At 48.8% G+C, this 16,688-nt stretch overlaps 6 non-coding genes across 6 annotated transcripts; all 6 read right to left on the bottom strand.

Annotated features, from left to right (window-relative positions):
• Positions 1-13,793: 13,793 nt before the first annotated feature.
• Positions 13,794-13,865, bottom strand: TRNAE-CUC (transfer RNA glutamic acid (anticodon CUC)). The gene has a single exon. It is a non-coding gene; the product is annotated as a tRNA-Glu (tRNA).
• A 147-nt stretch (positions 13,866-14,012) lies between these two features.
• TRNAE-CUC (transfer RNA glutamic acid (anticodon CUC)) lies at positions 14,013-14,084 on the bottom strand. Its single transcript has one exon. It is a non-coding gene; the product is annotated as a tRNA-Glu (tRNA).
• A 147-nt stretch (positions 14,085-14,231) lies between these two features.
• TRNAE-CUC (transfer RNA glutamic acid (anticodon CUC)) lies at positions 14,232-14,303 on the bottom strand. Its single transcript has one exon. It is a non-coding gene; the product is annotated as a tRNA-Glu (tRNA).
• Positions 14,304-14,450: 147 nt separating this feature from the next.
• TRNAE-CUC (transfer RNA glutamic acid (anticodon CUC)) lies at positions 14,451-14,522 on the bottom strand. The gene has a single exon. It is a non-coding gene; the product is annotated as a tRNA-Glu (tRNA).
• A 147-nt stretch (positions 14,523-14,669) lies between these two features.
• Positions 14,670-14,741, bottom strand: TRNAE-CUC (transfer RNA glutamic acid (anticodon CUC)). Its single transcript has one exon. It is a non-coding gene; the product is annotated as a tRNA-Glu (tRNA).
• Positions 14,742-14,888: 147 nt separating this feature from the next.
• TRNAE-CUC (transfer RNA glutamic acid (anticodon CUC)) lies at positions 14,889-14,960 on the bottom strand. The gene has a single exon. It is a non-coding gene; the product is annotated as a tRNA-Glu (tRNA).
• Between the last annotated feature and the right edge of the window lie 1,728 nt (positions 14,961-16,688).

Here is a 16,688-nt window from a genome sequence, read left to right as displayed (position 1 = left end):
CGCTGAACAGCACTCGTAAACCATTTTCACGCCATTTGTAATCACGGAACCAGCATTGACATACTCTAAAACAGAGAACAAAATTTCATGTACCACTTTATCAAATGCTTTGTGGAGGTCTAATTGCATCATGGCTACGTGGTCATGCATCGCGTCACAACATTCGAGTACACTCCTTGCTGCGTGTATGTTAGTAAAAATGGTCCTTCCTTTTATACCGCATGTCTGATGTGGGCCTACAAGAGAAGTAATTACACGTTGGAGTCGTCGCCCTAATACTTTCATGAAAATTTTAGAGTCAACATTCGTTAGACTTATAGGACGGTAAGACGCTACAGACTGAAGCTTAACATGGTCATCTGTTTTCGGGATTAGTACAATGTGTGACATTCGAAAAGACGGAGGAGGTACGTTCTTTTCGTAGCATTCACTAATAACTCTTTCCAGTAAAACAGCCATTTCAGTTGGAAAGGCCTTGTAAATGGCAGCACCAAGACCATCTGGTCCGGGTGACTTATTGGAATTTAATTCCCCGATAGCGGCCTCAATTTCCTCGGAAGTAATACTTGCTTCAAGTGTCTGCGCCACTTCGTCTTCTACTCTTGGCATCAGCGACAGAAAGTCTTTTCTGAAGCGTTCAATGTCCGGTGTTTTCAGGCTAAACAATTCGCTGTAAAATTCTACAAACGCCCGTTCAATCGTTTTTTTTTTCCGAGGTAACTACGTTCTGATAGCAGATTTCTTTTATCTCTTTTGACACTGCGTACCTTTTTTCGTCACTAAGTGCCCTTTTCGTGGGCGTCTCTCCGAGCCACAATTTTTCGCTGCGTGCCCTTATCACCGCACCGCGATACTTCTCTTCGTCTATCACCTCAAGTTTGGTTTTTATCTTTTTAATATCTTGGGCGAACAAGCCAAGCTTAACGCTCTCCATGCTAAGCATGTATTCAAGTGTGCTACGAAGTTCTTTTTCTTGTTCTCTTGCTTTACGTCGGAGAGTGCATGCTCGGTCAATAGCAGCTATCTTTATCTCCCACTTAAACTGCTCCCATGCTTGTATAAAATTAGAGTCATTTTGTAACATATGCTTAATATATTCTTTAACTTTAGTGGTAAACTCTTCATCCAGCAGCAGTTTTTCATTAAATTTCCATAGCTCCCAATTGAACTTTGTTGCCTTACTTTTCATGCCTAGAGTAATCATTACGAGGGAGTGGTCACTAAAGTTTCATATTCCGAGCACAAGGGCACACAATCAATGGGAACATATATTCGGTCCAACCTTGCATGACAGCTACCTTGAAAGTGCGTGAACTTTGCTTGGCCTCCATGCGTCATTATACAGCCAGCATCTTCAAGCTCTGCCTCAATAACAATGTCAATAAGTAACTCTGCACTCTTGTCACGAAGGACACGGTCTGTTGTTCTATCTTCCGGTCTACAGACACAGTTGAAGTCTCCAAGCAGGAGAACACGCCTCTCATGTATTAGGAAGGATTTCATATAGTGAAAAAACTCTTCCCGCTCAAACGTTCTAGTCGGCGCATAAACGCAAATCACTCTCCAGTCCAGTCCAGAAAAACTGAAATCACATATCAAAAGCCGACCACTCCCACACGAGAACACAGACTGCACACACTCTATGCAATTTCGAATGAAGATGACACATCCCCCCGATCTTCCAACCGCATGACAAACGCAAACACTATATCTAGAACGATATATTTCAGCCATTTTCTCTGTTTGTTGTTCGCTTTCCATTTTGCTCTCTTGAACTGCTAGCACATCAATTTCATTTTCCAGCAGAATGCGGTTCAGCTGCAGTTGTCTCCGACGCGTTGACAGCCCCCTCACATTTAGCGTGGCTACGCGCAAGCTAGTGGTTAAATTGGTCGCCATCTCAAGAAATTATAAATCGCGAAACATATATCACTCACATCGCTTTTGCAGAAAGACAGCATTGCGGTTGATCTGTTGCATATGGGATGACCATTCTTCCTTTTTGGCGAGTCCGTCCGTCGTTCCAAGCGCTGCTCCCGATCATGGACCGGGCTTGTAACGTCTCGACCGGAAAGGGTACCCCCGCTATGGCGGAGGCACAGGTGACACAGTTCTCCGGTCTGGGGGCACGTTTGGCCTTGGCTTGAAGGACGCCCGGCGAAGGGGGGCTGCCTTCAGTGGAGGCTGTCCGCTTTCCGCTCCTCCTTGGGTTGATTCCTCGTTGACACTGTCTTCGTGCACCCGCTTCACAGGCAAGGTAGAAGCAGCTGGCATCTCAGCTTCAGTGTCCCCCTGTACCTCACTGTGTTGCGTAGCCGAAGCTGGGCTTGCAGCACTGGCATTGCCGTCTTCTTTCGTGGGTGTCTCGGTCCCAGCAACATTCAGCAACGGAACAATCACATCTGACTCACAGTGCTCTTTAAGGGCAGGGGTCTTCTCAGAGGATTGTTCTTTCTGCACTGCATCCTCAGTGATTCCACTGCTAGCTTCCTCGGCGTACACTGCGTCCATCAAGTGCTCGCCTGCCACTTCACTCGGCACGGGGCCTGCAACGTTGGCATACGTGCGCACACACTGCGACTCGTCATGGCCGTAGCGACGACACAGCCCGCAGCGCGGCACACGACAATCCCGACGTATATGTCCTTTCCCCCGGCACCGGAGGCAAAGCGGGGCTCTGCCTGGGACGTGGACGAGTGCGACGTCCTCGGCGACCCGAAGCTGATGCGGCAGGTCCTCAATGGTTACGCCCACTTTTAGCTTCAGCGTGACCGTTCGAGTCGTTGAAGCCTTGTCGACACACCCTTGCACTTTCCACTTTTCTCTTGATATTTCGGTAACTTTTCCAAAAGCCGCCAACGCCGCTCGCACGTCATCGTCGTGCACGCCGTGAAGCAGCCAGAAAAGCTTCAACCTGATGCCTTGGTTACAGGGGTCAATGACCACGCAGCGGTGCTCCTTCACTTCGAAAGCTTCGGCTTGCAAAATCTTCGTTTTGCCCTCTTCACCTTTAAACGTTACCGCCCATACGTGATTCATTTGATATGCCCCGAGGGCAACCACTTCCGGCAAAAGTGAAAGACGAGCGAGGGAGTCTCGAAAGTGCTCCACCCGGTACGGCCTGGCTTTTATGTCGCCATGCAAAAAAACAGTATGCAAAACACTCGAACCTGTAGGCAGATGCGGTAGAACCAGTTCATAATCCTTGGCAGGCCTTTCCGTACTCCTGATACCACGGCCCAGCTGGGCCGCTGAATCCGCTCCTTGGGAGCCCATGATGAACACGTCCGTCACGCTCGGTGGCCGGAAGTAGAATGACCACGCCGGAACGTGGCAGAGCAACGCAAGCGAAAGCACAAAGGAATGCAGACGCGTAACAAAAAACAAAAGAGGCGCAGGTCTCACGGAGATTGGAACTCGGATCGCTGGATTCAAAGTCCAGAGTGCTAACCATTACACCATGAGGCCGCCATTTTTCCGACGCCGGGAATCGAACCCGGGCCTCCTGGGTGAGAGCCAGGTATCCTAGCCACTAGACCACTTTTTTTTTTTCTTTATTGCCTGACTTTGACACAAATACAACGCACTGGAAAACAAAACAACAGGAACAAAGGAATAATATATGTACACAAAGCTAGTTCGCGTTGCCTATCCCCCACTGAGGGGCAGGCATTGTCATTTTAAAATTCCTTGAGCACCGTCAAAGGTTCCAGCTTTGACAGCCACTCAGGAGCACATGGTTGCAATTTAAGCACGTCGAGCCATCGCTGCACACTTTCACGGAAATACATGCGGGCTGGCCGTGCATCTGGATCGCAGTGATAACCAGCCATTCGTGCGCGCCATATACTGTGGAGGCACATTAACATAACCTGGTCTAACGGCATATCATCGTGGTTATCCAATGGCAAATACCTAATGCCATGGGAATCAAGTGGCAACTGTTTTTTAATTGTCCTTTGCAGAACATCCCACAACTATACCCCCTCCCAGCAGTGCAAAAACACGTGATCTATTGTCTCTGGCTGTTTGCAGATGAGACATTGGGCCCCCACGGTAGGAAAATACCCTTTTCCTCCATAAATGATTTTACACTCAAAGTACCGGTATGTAGCATAAAGAAAAAAGTTTTAGCTCCCGTAGCAACTTGCATTTTCTTTACGCGTTTTAATACATTACTTCCTGTGCCTCCATAGTATAAAGCTCGGTACAAGGGCACCGGGAACACCACTTCACAAACATCCTTGTATAATGTTCTCCTGTTAACATTACTTAAATACTCTTTCGAAAAACGTGCGCTTAAGAATTTCACGCTCAAAACAATTTCCCTAAAGAATCCAAAAAGAGATCCCGGCATACATTGCGTATAAACTACGAAATCAGACAACGCTCGACCAAGTCTTTGTTGACACACTGTGCGCAGGAATGGATCACTGGCATCCCTAAAAAACATAAACCGGTTGACAATCTGTCGCACAAACAAATGACCCAGACCAAGCCCTCCATGCTTCACCTGCCGGAACAAATTTGTCCGACTGCACCTCTCCCAACTCGAGGCCCAAACAAACACCGCAAAAACTCGATGCAATTTTTGCACATTTACACGGGAGCAATGCAACACTTGCATTACATACCATAACTTACTAATTAAAAACAGGTTGCAAACTGCGGCTCTTGCAAATATTGATAATTGAGCGCTTTTCCATTTCTCCGCTTTTTCACGGGTTTCTCTGACCTGCTCTAGCCAGTAAGGCTCGCTTTCCTTGTAAAATTCCAAGGGCACACCCAAGTACTTTGCAGGCGTTGTAACCCACGACACATTAGCGAAAGTGTCGGGGGTCAGCTGCCAGTCTCCGTGCCAAAATCCCAGGCACTTACCCCAGTTAACTTTACTCCCTGTGACTTTGCTAAAATGTTTTACCACCTCCACTGTCCTCTTTATACTCTCCTTATTCACACAAAAAACCGCAACGTCGTCTGCGTAAGCCAGCAATTTGACTTCTGACTCCTGCAGTCGAAAACCATCAATGTCATTGTTTTGTAGGATGCTTAAACACAATGTTTCAATATAAATGCCGAACAAAAGAGGGCTGAGGGGGCAACCTTGGCGCACCGAACGTCGTACGTTGATGGGGGCCCCCAGTGACTTATTGACAATTAATCTCGTAGTGCAGTTACGGTACGCCAAGGCCACTCCCTCTCGAATAACAGAGCCGACATTAACATGGTCTAATATACTGAACAGAATGGCATGCGCCACACAATCAAAAGCTTTCTCCAAGTCCAACTGCAGTAAAGCAACACACGCATGAGTTGCATCGCAGCATTCGAGCACACTTCTCGCTTTGTGAATGTTCTGAAAGATGGATCGCCCTTTGATACCGCACGTTTGGTGAGGGCCCACTAGTTCGCATATAACCTTTTGTAGTCTGCCAGCAAGCACCTTCATATAAATCTTGTAATCAACGTTTGTCAGAGCAATGGGCCTGTAAGACGACAACTGCCTAAGCTTATCTGGTTGGTCAGTTTTCGGAATAAGTACTGTGTGCGACGATCCGAAAGACGCAGGCAGTGCCTTCAGCTCATACGCTTCATTAAATAAGGCACACAACAAAGGAGATAGCTGTTGCTTGAACGCTTTATAAAAAGCCGCACTCAGGCCCGGGTGATTTCCCAGGGTTTAAATTTTCTATTGCCTGCTGCACTTCCTTTTCGCTTATTGGCCGCTCCAGTCTTTCTTTTTGTTCGTCATCAATTTTTGGCATCGCGTCAAGAAAGGATTCTTTAAAACGGTCCAAATTAACCTCTCGGGACGAAAATAGCTCTTCATAATACTCCCGGAAAGCTTTCGCGATTCCTTCGTTATCGGTTTCTGTGCGTCCTGCCCAATCTACCTCTGCCACGTGATTTCGCCTTGCATTTGCTTTTTCTATTCCCAACGATCTTTTTGTCGGCGTCTCATCCATGGCCAATTTTTCCGCTCTCGCACGCACCAGTGCTCCGCGATAACGGTCTTCGTCATTCAGTTGAAGTCTTTGTTTTATTTTTCTAACGTCGTCCAAGTATAACCCTGGCGTGTTACACTCCAGGGCTAACAATTTATCTAGCAAAGATCTTAAATGCATTTCATTTTGTTTTTCTTGAAATCGTATGCAGCTGGCCTTTTCTATAGCTTTGATTTTAATTTGTTGCTTACACAGTTCCCATTCTTGACCCAGTTCGTGGGTGTCCTCCTGACAAATATTACCAATTTCTTCTTCTACTAGTCTGGTGAATTGCTCGTCATTCAGCAGTTTATTATTTAACTTCCACAATTCCCAATTAAAACCGCTACCTCCCTTTCTTGGTCCAATTGTACACTGAACCATGCAGTGATCTGAGTACGTTACCGCCAAAACATAATAATCCTGGCATTTTGGAGCCAGTTCTGCGGCCACATAAATTCTGTCAAGGCGGGCGTGGCTAGCACCCTGAAAATGCGTATACTGAACCCGTCGCTCGCTCGTGAGACACTCTGCAACGTCTTCCAGTGCAAACTCGTCAATCAAGCGCGAAAGCACCTCTGTGCTACGATCCCTAAATGTACGAAGGCTAGTTTTGTCACCGGAGCTCAGTACACAATTGAAATCCCCCAGAAAGACAAGTTGCTTATCCGTGTTTAAATACCCTTCAACAAAATCAAACAAAGCAGCCCTCTCATCAACTACCGTAGGTGCATATATACAAACAGCACGCCACTCAGCCGAGCAAAAACTAAAATCGATGACCACACCCCGACCCGACGGAAAAGAAGCATGCGACTGCACTACAAGACCCGGCAACTTCTTCACAAACAGGACGCATCCAGCAGAAGTACCGACTGCATGGCTGACAACTGCGTAAAACCGCGACGTGAAACGTTGCACCATGCTCTCGGTCTCTTGTTCACCCTCGACTTTTGTCTCTTGAACTCCAAGTATATCGATGTCATTTTCATTTAAAAGGCGCAGGACCTGGCTCTGCTTCCTTTTTGCTGCTAGACCTCTCACGTTAAGGGTCGCAACCTTTAGTGACAGTACATAAGCCATTTTCTTAGAGTGAAAAGAGGCCAAGAGCTTGGTGCTTACCCTTCACGTCTAGCATGGCGCTAGACGCTTTCGTTGACGCCAGAGCCATGAGGTTGGACTGGCAGACCTTGTGACGGGGGCGGCTTTTCGGCAGCTCTCCTGTCCGTCGAGACATTCGGTCTTGGTTTGAAGGTCGCCCTCCTCCCTATTGGCGTTTTTATCGGCGGCTCGTCGTTGCTAGCTGCCTCTGCCTCATTCGTCTCACTGGCGCTCCCGTCGTGGGCACGCTTCGCAGGGCCCTGGACGTTGGCCGCTCGGCCGCTGCTCCCTTCGAGGGTCCCCCGTCTGCCCGCAGACTCCGGAAGTTCAATTTTTGAGCTCTCGGCATCGCTCACCGTTTCTTTCTCCGACGGTCCGTTGCTTGGCAGTGCCACTTCCCTGTCTGGTCCACCGAGCATCTCGTCGCCACCCCCCGGGGGCACTAACATGCCTGTCGTTGCTGCCATCCTCTCATCCTCTCCGACCCCTTTTGCGGCCTCCTCCGTCTCTGCGACGTCCATTCGGTGTTCCGTCATGTCCGCCCTCGCTGTTGGTGCAGTAGCCACTGCATACGTTCGTACGCAGTCTTCCTCCGAGTGGCCAAACCGCTTACACGTCGCACACCGCGGAATCTTACATTCCCGGCGCACATGACCGGTCCCGCGGCAGCGCAGGCACTGCATGGGCCGCCCAGGCACCACAACAAAGGCCAACTCCCCTGCTACTCTTATCTGGTGAGGCAGATCTTCTATCTTCATCCCAGGCTTCAACTTCAGAAGCACGGTTCTCGTTGTTGAGCCCTTTTCGTGCACTCCCTGGACTCGCCACCGCTCACGGGTCACTTCCGTCACCTCACCGAACGCCGCAAAAGCTGTTCGGATATCCTCATCCGCCACGCCGTGCAACATCCAGTGGAGCCGTAGCTTCACCTGTTGGTCCTCCGGGTCAATGACGATACACCGTCGACCTTTCACTTGAAGCTCCTTGAATGCTAGCAGCCGCTTGGTTGCTTCCGTGCTGTTCAAAGTCACCGCCCAGACATGGTTTATTTGGTAAGCCCCCAAGGCCACCACGTCTGGGAGCGTACCAATCTTGGCCAGGGCGTCCCGGAAATCTTCAACCCTGAAGGTTCGCACTCGTACGTCACCGTGCAAAAAAACTGTGTTGAAAACAACACGTCCGGTGGGCAGATGCGGCAAAATAATCTGATATTCCTTGTCGTCTTTTTCCTCAAGCCTGTTACCGCGGCCAGCATGGGCCGCAATCGCCGCTCCGCCGGAGCTCATCATTCTGCGTCCGTACACGCCGGTGGCCGGAAGTAGAATCTAGCCACTAGACCACGCCGGAACGTGACAGAACAACGCAAGCGAAAGCACAAAGGAATGCAGACGCGTAACAAAAAACAAAAGAGGCGCAGGTCTCACGGAGATTGGAAATCGGATCGCTGGATTCAAAGTCCAGAGTGCTAACCATTACACCATGAGGCCGCCATTTTTCCGACGCCGGGAATCGAACACGTGCCTCCTGGGTGAGAGCCAGGTATCCTAGCCACTAGACTTTTTTTTTTTTTCTTTATTGCCGTGAAACAGAAAACAAAAATACACATGATAAAACACGTCAACTACACTTGAGCTAACGCGTACGCGGCTAAAATCTTTTCAGGTTCACCAACTCATCAAATAGACATTGCCAATGTGGTGGATCCTGCTGCATCCTGAAAGTTTCGCGTATATACACCGCACTTTCAATGAAGTTTTCACGCGCAGATCGTGTATTTATATCTGCGTGACGCACCTGCATTCGTGTTTTCCACAAACTATGGAGACCAAGAAGCATAATTAAATCATAAGGTGCATCATCGTTCTGCACTGGTAGGAATCTGATTCCGTACGGAGTTAGGGGAAGTTCCTTTTTAATTGTCCTTTGGAGGACGTCCCACAGAAAAACAGCATCCCAACACTGTAAGAAGACGTGTTCAATTGTCTCCGGTTTTTTGCACAACAGGCAATTTGTTGTCCATGGGACGAAGATACCTTTTTCATTCAGCCAGGTTTTAACAGGGAGCGTATTAGAGTCAAGTTTGAAAAGGAACGTTTTAGCAGATGGCCTCACGGGCATCTTCTTTACTCTTTTCAAAACATCCTGCCCTGGGCCTCCACAGTGTATTTCCCTGTAAAAAGGCACCGGCAGCATCACGTCAATGAGATCTTTATACAGTTTTTTTCTGGGAACATTGAAAAGGTAATCAAAAGAAAACCGCACTTCCAGCAACTTGCACGAAAAAACAACTTCGCGCAGGTAGCCAGTCACAGTACCAGGCATGCTTTCACATGACACAATCCATTCAGGGAGCAGCCTCTGCAATCGCACTTGCATCACAGTTCTTAGAAAGGTATCTTTTTGATCACGCAGGAATATAAATCGCGAAACCACTTGTCGCAAGAACAAATGAGCAAGGCCAAGCCCGCCCCTTTTAACAGAAATAAACAAGTTCGTCCGGGCGGTTTTTTCCCATGTGGATGCCCAAATAAAAACAGCAAAAACGCGGTGCATTTTCTGAATTGAGGTTCGTGAGACACACAACACATTCATGAGGTACCACAGCCTTGAAATAAGAAAAACATTGCAAATGGAAGCGCGCGAAAACATTGAGAGTTGCCTTCCTTGCCACGCATCCGCTTTTTCTTTCGCTCTGGATGTTTCTTCCATCCAGTGCATGTTGGCATCTCGATAACAATCTAAAGGCACGCCTAGATATCGCGTTGGGAGAGCAGACCATCGCAGCTTACAGAAGAAATCAGGTGTCACGTCCCAATCACCGTGCCAAAACCCAGAGCTTTTCTCCCAATTGATCTTACATCCGGTTTGATCACAAAATGTTTGGACGACACCCGTAACTTCACAGATGCTCTTTCTAGTTGCACAAAACACTGCTATGTCATCAGCATATGCCAGCATTTTCACGTGTGCTGATTGCAGCTTGAACCCTAAAATGCGACCGCTATCAATGATAGCCAAGCAAAGTGGCTCTAAATACAGTGCAAAAAGCAGGGGTGAGAGTGGGCAGCCCTGCCTTACCGATGAACGTACTGCGATGCTGTCAGTCAGTTCACCATTCACTATAATACGGGTCGTGCAGTTCGCGTAAGCCATTTTAACACCCTCCACTATGACTTTTCCAAGGTTAGAATGCTCCAAAATGGAAAAAAGAATTTCGTGAGAAACACGGTCAAAGGCTTTCGCCAAATCTAACTGCATCATGGCTATCTGACCACCGAGTGCATCAACACAATCTAGTACGGTTCTTGCGACATGTATATTCGTGGCAATGGATCGACCCTTGATGCCGCACGTTTGATGAGATCCAACCAGTTTTTTTATTACGCTTTGCAGTCTTTTTGCTAAAACCTTCATATACACCTTGTAGTCAACATTGGTGAGGCTAATCGGTCGATATGACCCCACCAACAGTCGTTTTTCCGGATCATCTGTCTTGGGTATTAGCACAATGTGCGATGTAGCGAAAGACAATGGAACAGTATTACGTTCATAAGCTTCAGTGATTACATCGAGCATAAACTGAGCCGCATACTGCTGAAAAGTTTTAAAGAAGGCAGCGCTTAGACCATCCGGCCCAGGGGCCTTCCCAGGTGTCAGGTCATCTATTGCAGATTCTATCTCCTGCAACGTTATCGGTGTTTCTAGGCGCGCTTTACTTTCGTCATCCAGTGCAGGCATCAGTCTTAGAAAGTCTGTTTGAAAGCCGCCTACAGTCTCAAGCTTAGCGCTAAGCAGTTCTTCGAAGTGCTCTGCTACCGCATGCTGAATATCTTTAGCATCTTCTGTGATATGGCCGCCATACCTTATACTCCTAATTTCTTTCTGGCAGGCGTATCTTTTCTCGTCTGCTAGGGCTCGTTTTGTCGGCACTTCTCCAGCCCAAAGTTTTTCAGCCCTTGCACGTATGACAGCCGCTGTGTATCTTTCGCTGTCGATTGTTTCCAGCTCACTTTTAAGCTCTCGTATTTTACTGGCGAAATGCCCTGGCACAGTACTTTCCATGCTCAAAAAAAGAGCAAGTTGTTCATTCAGTTCTTTTTCTTTTTCTTTCTCTTTGTATCGCAGCTTACTACTCTTTTCTATTGCTTTCAATTTGACCCACTCTTTGAAGCTGTCCCATTCCGCTGCAAAACTTACTGGTCGCACAGCAAGACGATTTTCAAACTCTGTCTTAACTTCAGTAACGAACTCTTCATCGGCAAGAAGTTTGGCATTCAGTTTCCATAGGTACCAGTTAAATCGCGATTTCTTTCCTTTGCGACCAAACACTGCACTCACGAGACAATGATCGCTGAAAGACACAGGTTTGACATCATATGCAGTACATAGGGAAACAAGATCTACCGAGGCATACACCCTGTCCAATCTGGCATGGCTATCTCGCTGAAAGTGCGTGAACTCTGGCTGGTTTCCAGTGGAGAACACACTACCAACATCCTCAAGGCTATACTCATGTACAAGTGCATTCAACAGCTCGGAGCTCCTGTCTCTTCGAGGTTTACACTTGGCCGCTCGGTCCACAGCTGCGCACACACAGTTGTAGTCACCAAGTACAAGCAAGATTTTGTCGACCTTCAACCACAACTCAATAGACTGAAAAAACAATTCACGCTCACGCCCTGAATTGGGAGCATACACACACACAACACGCCAGCATAAATTAGAGTAGGTAAAATCGGTAACCAAAAGCCGACCACTTGGACAGGCAAAAACGGACTCTACGCTTACTCCCAGCGTGTTACGTATAAATAAAAGGCACCCACCCGATACACCAACAGAATGGCATACACACACATAAAAGTTTGTTTGAAAAGAAGCCACCATACGGTCAGTGCTTTCTTGGCTCTCAATCTTTGACTCTTGCACAGCTGCTATATCTATATCATTATCCACAAGGAGGCGACTGAGCTGGCATTGTCGCCTTCTCGCTCCCAGTCCTCTAACATTCAAAGTAGCTACGTGTAACGGCGAATTAAGCTTGAGAGTCATGTACTAGAGAGAGACGCCAGTACCGGCATGGTGCCTACCTTCATGGTTGCGTGGCCTCCGCTTCTGACAAACAGCGGCGTATGCATGCATGTAATGTCCTGCCAGCAGAATGTCGGGATGCATTCAAACGAAGTCCAAGCCCATTGTTTCATTTTTGCTAACACACGCACCACTTGGTTGTAGAAGGTTCGTGACGCTGGTCGGTAGGCAGCCGACCCACAAATCGTTCAGGTCTCCACAAAAACTACGGAGGCGGTTTCCCCGCCTGCCGCGTGTCAGCCGAGAAGTTCGGCTTCGGTCTTAACGTGGCTCTTCGGATGCCAGAAGTTTTCGGCGGCGGCTCACCACAAACACCGCCTGGCAGCTGAGTCTCCTCGACGCTTTCCTCATGCGGACGTTTCGCGGCAATTAAGGCTGCTGTCTCCGGCCCAACCTCCATGGCATCAGTACAGGAAGGCTCAGTACTGAGATGATCCTCAGCGTCAGAAAATTTGGTTAAGTCTTCTGACCCTTCCTTTGACTCGCTTTCATGGTCCTGGGATGGAACGTTCAAGACATGCCGAGGTTCATTCTTTTCATTTGAGACCATCACCTTACCCTTTGTTAAAACCGTCATGGAAGGCGCGTCCTGTTTCGTTGACTGACCTCTAATGTCAGCAGCCTCCTCCGCATCCGCCTCGTCCATAATTAACTCGGACGAGTCTTCGCTGGTCCCAGGTCCGGCAATGCTAGCGTAGGTTCGTGCACACTGGTTGTCTTCATGCCCGAACCGTCGGCAGGTTCCGCAGCGAGGAACCCGGCACTCTTTGCGGATGTGACCCGTACTCCGGCAGCGTAGGCACAACGGGGGTCTGCCTGGCACAATGACGAGCGCGAGCTCACCGCTAACATTGAGCTGATGCGGCAGGTCGTCGAGCTTCATGCCAGCTTTCAGCTTCAGCGTGACGAGTCTAGTTGTAGAGCCCTTTTCCAGCATACCTTTAACACGCACGCGCTCCCGGGAAACGTCTGACACCTTTCCGTACGGCGCAAATGCAGCACGAACATCTTCATCTGGCACGTTGTGAAGTAGCCAGTGAAGCTTGAGTCGCACGTCCTGGTTCGCCGGGTCAATCACCAAGCAGAGACCGTTTTTCACAGACAGCTCACCTACACTGACAATCTTGTTGACGGCTTCAGTATCCTTGAGAGTGACGGCCCAGACGTGGCTCATCCGATACGCCCCCATAGCGATAACATCGGGGATTAGCGAGTGTTGTGCTAAAGCATCCCGGAAATCTTCCACCCGGTACGGGCGGGCCCTGATATCGGCGTGCAAAAAAACGGTATTCAAAACAAACCGACCTGTTGGAAGTGCAGGCAAAACGACCTGGTAAGTGTTGTCCTTTTCAGCAGTCCTGTTACCGCGGCCTGACATGGCCGCTGAAGCCGCTCCTGAGGAGCCCTGCATCCTGCGTCCGTTCACTGGCGTGGCCGGAAGCAGAATCCTCCTAGCCACTAGACCACGCCGGAACGTGGCAGAACAACGCAAGCGAAAGCACAAAGGAATGCAGACGCGTAACAAAAAACAAAAGAGGCGCAGGTCTCACGGAGATTGGAAAACGGATCGCTGGATTCAAAGTCCAGAGAGCTAACCATTACACCATGAGGCCGCCATTTCTCCGACGCCGGGAATCGAACCCGGGCCTCCTGGGTGAGAGCCAGGTATCCTAGCCACTAGACCACGCCGGAACGTGGCAGAACAACGCAAGCGAAAGCACGAAGGAATGCAGACGCGTAACAAAAAACAAAAGAGGCGCAGGTCTCACGGAGATTGGAAATCGGATCGCTGGATTCAAAGTCCAGAGAGCTAACCATTACACCATGAGGCCGCCATTTTTCCGACGCCGGGAATCGAACCCGGGCCTCCTGGGTGAGAGCCAGGTATCCTAGCCACTAGACCACGCCGGAACGTGGCAGAACAACGCAAGCGAAAGCACAAAGGAATGCAGACGCGTAACAAAAAACAAAAGAGGCGCAGGTCTCACGGAGATTGGAAATCGGATCGCTGGATTCAAAGTCCAGAGAGCTAACCATTACACCATGAGGCCGCCATTTTTCCGACGCCGGGAATCGAACCCGGGCCTCCTGGGTGAGAGCCAGGTATCCTAGCCACTAGACCACGCCGGAACGTGGCAGAACAACGCAAGCGAAAGCACGAAGGAATGCAGACGCGTAACAAAAAACAAAAGAGGCGCAGGTCTCACGGAGATTGGAAATCGGATCGCTGGATTCAAAGTCCAGAGAGCTAACCATTACACCATGAGGCCGCCATTTTTCCGACGCCGGGAATCGAACCCGGGCCTCCTGGGTGAGAGCCAGGTATCCTAGCCACTAGACCACGCCGGAACGTGGCAGAACAACGCAAGCGAAAGCACGAAGGAATGCAGACGCGTAACAAAAAACAAAAGAGGCGCAGGTCTCACGGAGATTGGAAATCGGATCGCTGGATTCAAAGTCCAGAGAGCTAACCATTACACCATGAGGCCGCCATTTTTCCGACGCCGGGAATCGAACCCGGGCCTCCTGGGTGAGAGCCAGGTATCCTAGCCACTAGACCACGCCGGAACGTGGCAGAACAACGCAAGCGAAAGCACGAAGGAATGCAGACGCGTAACAAAAAACAAAAGAGGCGCAGGTCTCACGGAGATTGGAAATCGGATCGCTGGATTCAAAGTCCAGAGAGCTAACCATTACACCATGAGGCCGCCATTTTTCCGACGCCGGGAATCGAACCCGGGCCTCCTGGGTGAGAGCCAGGTATCCTAGCCACTAGACCACGCCGGAACGTGGCAGAACAACGCAAGCGAAAGCACAAAGGAATGCAGACGCGTAACAAAAAACAAAAGAGGCGCAGGTCTCACGGAGATTGGAAATCGGATCGCTGGATTCAAAGTCCAGAGAGCTAACCATTACACCATGAGGCCGCCATTTTTCCGACGCCGGGAATCGAACCCGGGCCTCCTGGGTGAGAGCCAGGTATCCTAGCCACTAGACCACGCTTTTATTTTTTTTTCTTTATTGCCGTGAAACACAAAACAAAATACACATGATAAAACACGTCAACTACACTTGAGCTAACGCGTACGCGGCTAAAATCTTTTCAGGTTCACCAACTCATCAAATAGACATTGCCATTGTGGTGGATCCTGCTGCATCCTGAAAGATTCGCGTATATACACCGCACTTTCAATGAAGTTTTCACGCGCAGATCGTGTATTTATATCTGCGTGACGCACCTGCATTCGTGTTTTCCACAAACTATGGAGGCCAAGAAGCATAATTAAATCATAAGGTGCATCATCGTTCTGCACTGGTAGGAATCTGATACCGTACGGAGTTAGGGGAAGTTCCTTTTTAATTGTCCTTTGGAGGACGTCCCATAGAAAAACAGCGTCCCAACACTGTAAGAAGACGTGTTCAATTGTCTCCGGTTTCTGGCACAACAGGCAATTCGTTGTCCATGGGACGAAGATACCTTTTTCATTCAGCCAGGTTTTAACAGGGAGCGTATTAGAGTGAAGTTTGAAAAGGAACGTTTTAGAAGATGGCCTCAAGGGCATCTTCTTGACTCTTTTCAAAACGTCCTGCCCTGGGCCTCCACAGTGTAATGCCCGGTAAAAAGGCACCGGCAGCATCACGTCAATGAGATCTTTATACAGTTTTTTTTTGGGAACATTGAAAAGGTAATCAAAAGAAAACCGCACTTCCAGCAACTTGCACGAAAAAACAACCTCGCGCAGGTAGCCAGTCACAGTACCAGGCATGCTTTCACATGACACTATCCATTCAGGGAGCAACCTCTGCAATCGCACTTGCATCACAGTTCTTAGAAAGATATCTTTTTGATCACGCAGGAATATAAATCGCGAAACCACTTGACGCAAAAACAAATGGACAAGGCCAAGCCCGCCCCTTTTAACAGAAATAAACAAATTCGTCCGGGCGGTTTTTTCCCACGTGGATGCCCAAATAAAAACAGCAAAAACGCGGTGCATTTTCTGAATTGAGGTTCGTGAGACACACAACACATTCATGAGGTACCACAGCCTCGAAATAAGAAAAACATTGCAAATTGAAGCGCGCGAAAACATTGAGAGTTGCCTTCCTTGCCACGCATCCGCTTTTTCTTTCGCTCTGGATGTTTCTTCCATCCAGTGCACGTTGGGATCTCGATAACAATCTAAAGGCACGCCTAGATATCGCGTTGGGAGAGCAGACCATCGCAGCTTACAGAAGAAATCAGGTGTCACGTCCCAATCACCGTGCCAAAACCCAGAGCTTTTCTCCCAATTGATCTTACATCCGGTTTGATCACAAAATGTTTGAACGACACCCGTGACTTCACAGATGCTCTTTCTGGTTGCACAAAAGACTGCAATGTCATCAGCGTATGCTAGCATTTTCACGTGTGCTGATTGCAGCTTGAATCCTAAAATGCGATCGCTATCAATGATAGCCAAGCAAAGTGGCTCTAAATACAGTGCAAAAAGTAGGGGTGAGAGCGGGCAGCCC

This window comes from Amblyomma maculatum, chromosome 1 (assembly GCF_055883805.1).
Source record: "Amblyomma maculatum isolate TAMU_Amacu chromosome 1, ASM5588380v1, whole genome shotgun sequence".
In the NCBI taxonomy this organism is placed as follows: domain Eukaryota; kingdom Metazoa; phylum Arthropoda; class Arachnida; order Ixodida; family Ixodidae; genus Amblyomma; species Amblyomma maculatum.
This window is presented reverse-complemented; position numbering and strand designations above follow the sequence as displayed.